The sequence below is a fragment of the Cibotium barometz genome, chromosome 10 (genome assembly GCF_041138505.1).
Source record: "Cibotium barometz isolate CiBa-2024 chromosome 10, ASM4113850v1, whole genome shotgun sequence".
NCBI lineage: Eukaryota > Viridiplantae > Streptophyta > Polypodiopsida > Cyatheales > Cibotiaceae > Cibotium > Cibotium barometz.
This window is the reverse complement of record NC_141055.1, coordinates 50,375,738-50,385,972: the sequence shown is the minus strand read 5'-3', so window position 1 is coordinate 50,385,972 and position 10,235 is coordinate 50,375,738.

Below are 10,235 nucleotides of genomic sequence, written 5' to 3'. Positions count from 1 at the left end.
TAAATAGTGGCCCTCAAATACCGAAGTGTGCGTCGCACACACTGTCAATATGTGGTTTGTACGGAACCTCCATAAACTGGCTCTCTAAGCCAACATTGTAGCTCAAATTTGGCCTACTGATCATGACATAAATCAAACTTCCCACAATCTTCCTGTACATAGTGGGATCCTCCAACACATAACCTCCATCCGCACTATGCTTGCCATTTTGATCTAATGGCACCGAGATTGGCTTACAATTAGACATCCCAAACTTGGACAACATTTCCAATTCATATTGTCTCTGTGTGATAGCCAAATACCCTCAGGTGTGCAAATGACCTCAATTCCCAAAAAAATAGCGCAGATCTCCCAAATCCTTCATCTCAAACTTCTTTTTGAGAAGACTTCTCACATGCTCAATCTCTTCCAAGTTGTCACCCTTAACAATAAGATCATCTACATATATGGTGATGATCACAATACCCTTATCACTCTTGCGCACATACAAAGAGTGATCTGCATCTGCCATATGAAAACCAATAGTGACAAGATACTCCAGCAATCTTATCATGCCATGCTCATGGAGCTTGCTTAAGCCCATGCAAGGCCTTACGAAGCTTACATACATACTCTGGGTGACATGTATCCTCAAAACCTAGTGGTTGATCCATGTACACCTCTTCTTGCAAGTCACCATGCAAGAACACATTGTTGACATCCATCTGATGTAAAAACCAGCCTTTAGCTGTAGCCACAGCAATCACAACTCTCACAATTGCCATCTTTGTAACTAGGAAAATGTCTCCTCATAATCAATCCCATGTGTTTGCGCATATCCTTTGGCTACCAATCTAGCCTTATACTTACTTATGCTACCATCAGTGTTATGTTTCACTTTATACACCCACTTATAGCCAATAGCTTTCTTGCCTTCTTTATGAAATGGCACCAAATCCCAAGTCTCATTTCAATACAATGCATTCATCTCCTCATCCATAGCTTTCTCCCAACACACATTTCCAATAGTCTCATCAAAACATGTGGGTTCTACAACCTGCACGAATTTTGCCTTCCCTAATCACCTCAATGCCCAAGAAATATCTGGGCTCCCCCAGATCCTTCATCTCAAACTTCTGTCTAAGCAAGATCTTTACATAAAAGATCTCTGCATCATGGTCCCCCATAATGATCAGGTCATCTACATAGATGACAACAAGCACATTCCCTGTATCACTGTGTCTCACATACAGCGAGAAATTTGCATTGGCTACATGAAAGCCAATAGTGACAAGATATTCAGAAATCTTGTCAAACCATGCTCTTGGTGCTTGTTTTAATCCGTACAAGGCTTTCTTCAACTTGCAAACATGCTCGGGGTGACTCACATCCTCATAACCAGGTGGTTACAACATATACATCTCTTCCTACAAATCCCCATGCAAGAATGCATTCTTTCTTCAACCTGCAAACATGCTCGAGGTGACTCACATCCTCATAACCAGGTGGCTACAACATATACACCTCTTCCTACAAATCCCCATGCAAGAATGCATTCTTTCTTCAACCTGCAAACATGCTCGGGCTGACTCACATCCTCATAACTAGGTGGCTACAACATATACACCTCTTCCTACAAATCCCCATGCAAGAATGCATTCTTTACATCCATCTGATGTAAAGACCATTGCTTTAACGCAGCCACTGCTATCACAACTCTCACTGTTGCCATCTTGGCAACTAGGATGAAAGTTTCCTCATAATCAATGCCATATGTCTGCGCATATCCTTTGGCAACCAATCTAGCTTTGTACCTGCTTATGCTTCCATCACTGTGATGTTTTACTTTGTACACCCACTTGCATCCAATGGCTTTCTTGCCTTCAGGCAATTGCACTAAATCCCAAGATGACTTGGGTGCTGGAGGTGGAGGTGGGGGGGGAAGAAGCTCTTGGTGGTGGAGGTGGCAAGCTACCCTGCCCATCATTGCCATCATCGTTGTTATCTAGGGTGGCAAGGCCAGCTTCACCCCAGCAACTTGAGGACCATTAGCATAGAAAAAATGTATAGCCACGCATCCTTAGCTTCATTGAACTCCTAGGGGAAGGCCACATGCGTGTCATTAAACTGGAAAATGCCAGTGGCTACCAGAACTAGGAAGAAGCACTTGTGGTACAAAAGGAGCAATTCACCTGTAGAGTATGGTGGGAGAGCATCATGCAGAAGAGACAAGTAGGCATCATTGACCACATGCCACCCGACGGCGCCATCAGGGATAGATAAATATAGTAAGTTAGTGGGGTGGATGGGGTCAGATGGAAATCCATATCGAAGGAGAAGGCTCCATCCTGTCAGGGTGGCTTGAAGAGGGTGCATGGGGAGCTCAAAAAAATCATGTGGGTGTTAGAACGAGAGAAGTCCCTAGAAGAAGAAGTGTGGGATTAGGAATAGGCTATCAATAGAGGTAGTTTTATGAGAGCATAGGCAAAGGAAGTGTGGGATTAGGAATAGGCTATCAAGAGAGGTAGTTTTATGAGAGCATAGGCAGCGAGATCTCCCATCTTCAAGTGGTTGGGTGGAGGTCTGCTGAGCTTACGAAGGGGGTGGAGGGGCTACCAATGAGGAAGGTAGTGTGGAAAGGTTGGCGTCGAGCAGTGGTAGTGGCCTGGCAGATGTAGAGGGTACATCCCGGAATGCAGTGTGCATGCCTAAGTGAAGGGATAATAAAGGGGGTGATGTGCATGGAGTGGGAAAATGAAGAGGAGATGAAGAAGAGTGTGCATGAAAAAGAGGAAGGGTCGAAGTGTCTGTGGGGGGTGGTGATGGGGAGGTGCGGATGATGACTTGGGTGCTGGAGGTGCGGATGATGACTTGGGTGGAGGTGGAGGTGGGGGGGGAAGAAACTCTTAGTGGTGGAGGTGGCAAGCTACCCTGCCCATCATTGCCATCATCGTTGTTATCTAGGGTGGCAAGGCCAGCTTCACCAGCAACTTGAGGACCATTAGCATAGAAAAAATGTATAGCCACGCATCCTTAGCTTCATTGAACTCCTAGGGGAAGGCCACATGCGTGTCATTAAACTGGAAAATGCCAGTGGCTACCAGAACTAGGAAGAAGCACTTGTGGTACAAAAGGAGCAATTCACCTGTAGAGTATGGTGGGAGAGCATCATGCAGAAGAGACAAGTAGGCATCATTGACCACATGCCACCCGACGGCGCCATCAGGGATAGATAAATATAGTAAGTTAGTGGGGTGGATGGGGTCAGATGGAAATCCATATCGAAGGAGAAGGCTCCATCCTGTCAGGGTGGCTTGAAGAGGGTGCATGGGGAGCTCAAAAAAATCATGTGGGTGTTAGAACGAGAGAAGTCCCTAGAAGAAGAAGTGTGGGATTAGGAATAGGCTATCAATAGAGGTAGTTTTATGAGAGCATAGGCATATTGGTTGTGGGAGAGTGGCTCGTCGATGTAGAGGTTATGTTGAAGAAGGTTGAGGCGTATGCTCCTGAACTTGAGCTAATAAGGCGTTTGCGGAGGGAAGGAAAAAATTGGTAGCTCAGTCACCATCTCCATTAGGGCATCCACTTTCTTGTCCATGGTGCTGGATGAGGCAACAGAGGGTGAAGGGGGAGGCAGGGCTTCCGTGGCTTTAGCATCGCCCAATTGCTCTTGCAAAGAGTGGATAGTGGCCTTGGTGAGTTCTCGATGCGTCACAAAATTGGCTTGAGTGCGGGTGAGGAGACTTTTTGCTGTCTCGGCCCACCTCATGGCTTCCTGATGCAGGCCTTCTATGATGGTATGCTCATATTGAGATCTCTCAGTCGCTGCATGGGCTATTGTGACTTGCTGCTAGCGCTCAGTGATGCAGGCAATTGCAGTGTTTGCTGATCAAAATTCGGAGCTCCATAAACTAAAGGTTTGTCTAGTATAAGTCTTCAAACACAGCATGCTCCTAGGCCTTGGCTAAGAGCTTCTCTTTGCTGGGACATCTGCACCACCTCTTACTACTTGTAGGTACACTCTACCATTTGGGTGATGAGCTCTCTTGCCATATGTGAGAAGCCAAGTGCAAAGTTTGGAACATCTCCGTGGGCTACATGTATGCTCTCTGAATAAGCTTGATTGGAACTGAAACTACTCGAGCATGCCCAACGAAGTGTTCAAGGTGTGTGGCATTGGGGGAGGAAAGGCAGGCCTCTGCATATGATGGCATCTCTTGGAATCATTCTAGGGCGATGTTTCAAATAGGCTTTTGTTGAAAAAATCTTGTTTCCTCTTCTCTTCCTCTTCCTCTTCGGCCTTCTTACTGGCTTCTACATAGCTGCTGCAAGTTCCTCCTGTGTTGGCCTTGGGCTAGGGGGCGACGAAACTTGTTCTATGACATCTGGTGCATGATGGGGCCTCTTCGCTGGTGGTGGATTAGGAGAAGTGGATGGTGAGGGTAGAGAGGTCAGAGCCGCATCTGGCCCACTTAGCTAGGTTGTCCTTGGCAATTTGTCCCATCTCACCGCATAATAAAGGACCCTGGTCAATAAGGTTGTAGTTGCTAGCTTTCCTTAGGGTTCAAGCAAACTACGTGTAGCTCTTTGTGAAGATATAGTTGGACCAATTCACCATCTAGCCCTGGTGGACTCTAGCCAATGTGTTCATACTGCAGTGGTTGAATATGTCTGTCCACCTGGTAGTAAGTAGAAACTGCAAAGCCCTTGCGGGCATAACCAGATCCTCCTATGCTAGGTTCCCCCACTCAACTCCGTCCTTATTGGGGTTCGTGAGTTTTGTTGCATTGTTGAGGCGGACATATGGTTGGTCCATATGAGGAAGCACCAAAGCATCGCGCACAAGCTCCACGCTCAGCTATACCTTATGCCTCCACCCTTCAATGTCCAAGACCTCGCCTGTGTGTTGATTGGCATCGTAGAGGTCTCTCTGAAAAATAATGCATTAGGTCGGGGCCCATGGTTCCAAGGTGGGCAGTCTTCCTAAGCCGAGTTGTTTAAGATTCTGTGTACCACCACGTAGGATCGGAAGAAATAGCTCTAAAATAGGGTCTAGTGAAGTACAGGAGCTTATGCTACACCTTATTATTATTTTTCATAAGGGAATGGAAAGGGTGTCCATTGATTTTCTTCATCAAGGATTCACCCAAGTGAGAGAACTGGGTCGAGTGCTTCACATATTCTTCAAAGCGGCCACCTGCCAATCTCTTCCTCCTCCAGATAGTAGTGTGACGGAGGACTTTCTCGGAGGAGTCAAAGAATTCAGACATTGTGCGGCCTAGCAGGTGAGTATAAGAGCTTGGGAGAAAAATTTGCAAGAGTTTGGCTAAGGGGAGAGGCAAAAGTGAAAACATGGAGAGGGGGGCCATATTTATAGTACTGGGAGAAGGGCACGGACGTGGTAAGTCCTGGGAATGGACGTGCGACTATCAAGGAATGACCGTAAGACGTGGAGAGAATGGGTGAGGCAGTTGGCCTGTGTGAGTGAATAGGCATGGGACTTCAGCGAACGGGCGTGTCTTTGGACTAGGAAAGAGAACGGGCGTGTCTTTGGACTAGGAAAGAGAACGGGTGTTCACTCACGAAATCAAGAAGGAACGGCTGTGGGCTTGGATAAGGGGTTGGCACGGCTGCAGGCTTAAATCTAACAGGTGTGGCACTTGTTGAAGAGGGAACGGCCGTGGCAAACTTCGAACGGGTGTGGGAAAGTTGGAACACTTGTGGCTTCTTTCTCCTCTCTTCTTCTTCTTCTTCTTCTTCTTCTTCTTCTTTGTGCACCCTGTAATAATAGGCTTTGTAACAGAGGATATACTATCAGCACCCCTTTGTGGGTTTTGTACTGATTGCAAACCCAATTCACCCAGACAAGGAGTTGATTCCAGTTGGCGAGGTAGTGGGAGTTACTTCCTTGAGGAATTCGGGAGTGGTTAGCAAGGAAGTACCTGAGGAGGCTGATGGAGTTAATGATGGCATTGTTGTACCTTGTGGTGGTAGCCTTACAATGAGTGGTGGGGGGTTTGCTGATGTTAAAAGTATATCTATAAGGAACTCTGTCAGCAAAAGCATGGGGGTTTTAGTGTGGAGTTTTTGCTTACCTTTATCCTGAGCAGTCATTATGGCAGGTGATGCCTTGGGCATCCATTTAAGGGTAGGGGACGAGTGAGTGACACAAGGAGGAGGTTTGTGTTAGGGAGATTTGGGGATCCAAATGTGAGGATTGCCCTTATAGAAGTGTTGATTTTAGAGGGTGTTAACTCTGGTTAACATGACCTTTTGCACAGCTACTATACCTCCTTTGTAACTCATCTTTTTGTAACCGCGCTAAGCGGTAATTGTAAAAGAGACATGGGATGACTGAGCTTACAGCTTGTGTAATGCCAATCATAAGGAATTGATGTACATAGAGCTAGTTAAACTAGGAAGACTAGTTTTGGGCCCCCATTTGTAATTGGGCAGCTAGACATTGTAAATATGAGCTTATGTATGTAAGACACTTTATGAAATATGAAAAGGGATAATCTCATTTGTCTCAATTGAGTCTTGCCTTCTCTCCCTCTCTCTCTCTCTCTCTCTCTCTCTCTCTCTCTCTCTCTCGATCTCTCTCGATCTTATTGTGGCTTGCTTACTTGTGATTGTTGGTGCATGTGAATAGGAATGGTGTTGCTCTCCCTTCTCTCCTTCACTCCCTTCTTATTTCTCTCCACCTTGTCTTGCTTGCATACGATTGGCATGAGGTAGAGGTTGATCTCTCCATATCTCCTTCCCTCTTTCTCATAAATAGCTTGCTTGACACAAAGAGAGTGGAGTGAGCCCCTAGCGGCCTCACATCGGGGAGTTAACCCTAATAGGGTTGGTCAAGTGCTAATCACCATATTCAACCCTTGCATGCACTTCCTTATTCTTCTTTCTTATGCTTGTGAGATAGTATGTTATTCCATTAACATCTTTGGTGGTGCCGCTGTTGGGGAGTGGCATTTGGCTTAGGGTCCTCTACTTGATTCATTAGTAGCTAGAGCTTGATTTAGCCCGGTTGGAGTGCAAATCCACTGGTAGGTTGATTAACATTGTTTGTTTTGTGTTTTTTTGGAGATTACCCGGAGTTTGGATTGTTGATTGAGCATCGGAGCATTCGAGTCTTCACCGAGAGTGGGGAGAAGCAAGTAAGTGCTACCCCTATTTGCCCTCAACATTCGAGCAATTTTCAATTTCTGTGTTTTCTCTTCATGTTTGCATTTTTATTTAATCATTTAATTAATCTCAATCCATTAGATTAAACCATGCATTGTAGGTATTAATAAGTAGCTAGAGACTAGCTCTAGCTACTTGTAAAAACAAAAACATCAAAAAACCCATGGGAAGGTGCTTGAATCAGCTCTGCTAATTGGAGAGGTTCCCAGGCGAAATTGCATTCTTTGAGAAGTGAATGTCCGTGGTAAGGCAAGTTTAGGGGATGCTCATTCCAACTCTGGAATGCCCGTTCCTTATGCCTGCAACCCAAATCTGGTAGATTTGTTGCCTAAATTTGGCAAGTGTGAGATCCATGCCCTCTCTGTGCATCAAACTTTGGAGGGCTGGCAGCGGAAGTACCAACCTTGCATGCAGGGCAAAGCTTCCCACTCAGGGCCTTGCCCACCACGAATGTCCGGACAAGAGACTAATCCCTTGGTTCTTCCAAAACCAAACTCGAAAAAAACTTCCCTCGCCGCCCAGAAAGCATAGGCGATTCCTCCAGGAAAATATTCTAACGTAGTCAAGGGCCTTAACTATCCTTTGTATTTTGAGCAAACCCGCGGGTCACATAGCCGAATCAAAGGAGGAACTTGCACTTGGTTCATATAGAGAGAGACCAACGCTTGTTCCCCCATCAAAAGAGGCATAGCCGTTGATTCTTTTCCATAGAACAAGAATTATCCTGTGACTTACTTCAACTATCGTAACTTAAATAGAATTGAATTTTTATTATAGAAATCCATCGATCCAGCCTAACCCCATCCAATCCCATGGGTTAGCCAACCGCCCAACCACTGTATTAATAGGATCCATTATAAACATTTGGTTATGTTTTGTCCCGGGTACCAAGGAAAAACGTTCCCAGGTCCCCTAGTCGGCTCTCATGCAAATATTAAATAGACACACCACTTACGCACCCAATATGAAGTTGCCTTTTCTTACACTCAACTATTTCCAAAATAGCATTGCAATAAAACCATAGTTTTTCCATCATAATCCTCAATATTCTAGTCCCAAGTCCAATTTTCAATCATTCCTTCCTCGACGTACCTATGGCATCATTGGCAACTAGAACGCTCACCACCTGCTCACTAAGGGGCATTTTCAATATCTCCTAGCCCATAGTACCACAGGAATATAATCAAGTATTCCATTCATTCCTTCCTCAGCGTACCTATGGCATCATTGGCAACCAGAACGCTCACCATCTGCTCACTCAGGGGCCTTTTCAATAGTTCCTAGCCCATAGTACCTAGGAATATAAAAATCCATATGGACTCTCTGTTGAAGATCAGCTAGATCAACCAACAAGATCCATGTAAAGAGCCATGAACTCATCCATTGAAGACCAGTAAGGCCAATCAACCAGATCCATGCCCGTGTTCAGAAAATAACTCCAACTCATTTTCTTCCTCAACGCACGCATGGGTATCCTAGGCAACCCAGAGCCCGAGCATCGTATGGTCAGCACCCTCTAGGTTCCTTCGCAAGTGACCTAGCGCTTCACTCATCGGCCGCATCCTTGGTCCCTCATCCATCGTATTGAAAGCTCACCATTTTAACCGAACCGAGGCTAGTCATGACCTTGGCCAATCTTGCCACGCGAGACATCCTTCTTTGACTCTCCGTCAGCTATTGCAACATCTTCCACTTAGGACCCCCCACGACCTCATTCCACAAGATAGTCAAAATGCTTCCCCAACATTCTTGACATAAAAGTGTTGAGATTCAAGCTCGATGTCAGTGTGAGCCAGCTATGCTATGTGCTGGCATGTTAGGTAGGAACATGTGTGAGACATAAAACTGTTGAGATTCAAGCTCGATGTCAGTGTGAGCCAGCTATGCTATGTGCTGGCATGTTAGGTAGGAACATGTGTGAGACATAAATGACCGCGTGTCCAGCTAGTTAATAGTGTGTGGACATTAGCTAGGGTTAGGTGTGTGGACACAACTCATAGTGTGTTGTGTGTATTATGGATTATGGCTTTATGCATTGTGTGAGAAGGGAGATGGCTTCCCTCTATGGTTAGGGTTTGCAATATACATTAGGGTTTGCTCCTGTGTGTGTGTCTCCTCCCCCTCTACCATTCTTTCAACATGGTATCAGAGCCTTGTGCTGTCTATTAGGGTTTATGAGTGAGTGAGTGAAGAGGGAGAAGAAGCTGTGAAGAGAAGCTGTGAAGCTTGCCATTGATGCTGTGAAGCTTGGAGTACACTGATTACTATCAGATCTGAGAGCTTGGCCCAACGGGTAAGGTCTTCTAAACATCCTTGAGCGGATTGCAGGTGATTCAGGCAAAAACAAAGCAATTTAGAGCAACTCAAAGCAAAGCAAATTTTTGGTTTTTGGAAGCTTTCCCTTAAAGCTTGGAAACACTGATGTATGGTGGAAATACATGTAAATCTGGCAAAAGACAAATGTATTTGACAAGGAGGGATGTGTTGGCAACTCCTATGCAAGCCTTAAACTAATTTTGGAGCAATTTGGATGCATTTGAATGTGTGAAAAATTCTAGTTTTTGAGCTCTCACAAAACAGAGAAAAAGGAGTCAAGATTTGATGCATTTGGAGCATGTTTTTGGCAAAAATCAAAGCATTGATGGGTTACACACTTGCCTTGGTGTGTTAGGCACTCAATATCATCATCAATTAACACTATAATCTCTCCAAATCCACCCTACAGCAGGCAGCGTAGCTCCAACAGAGAAACAGGGCAGAAAATTGATCATTTTGATGCGAGGAGGTCGATTACAACTTTTGTGCTTGACATATTTCAAAATTGTTTTAGCAATTGGTTGCTATACACATTTGAGAAGAGGGCTACATGATTGGTTTGACCAATTATGCCTGATTGAGCTGGGAATGAGCTGATTAAAAAGCCTATCCACTGGTTGCAGAGAAACAGGGTGATTTTAATTGAGCAATTAATCTTTGGTCTTAAACAATTGGACAAATTCCTCTTACATGGAGTTAGTGGACATCATTGCTAAGCTATTGAATGCTTGGTTGCTCAATTTGGATAAATA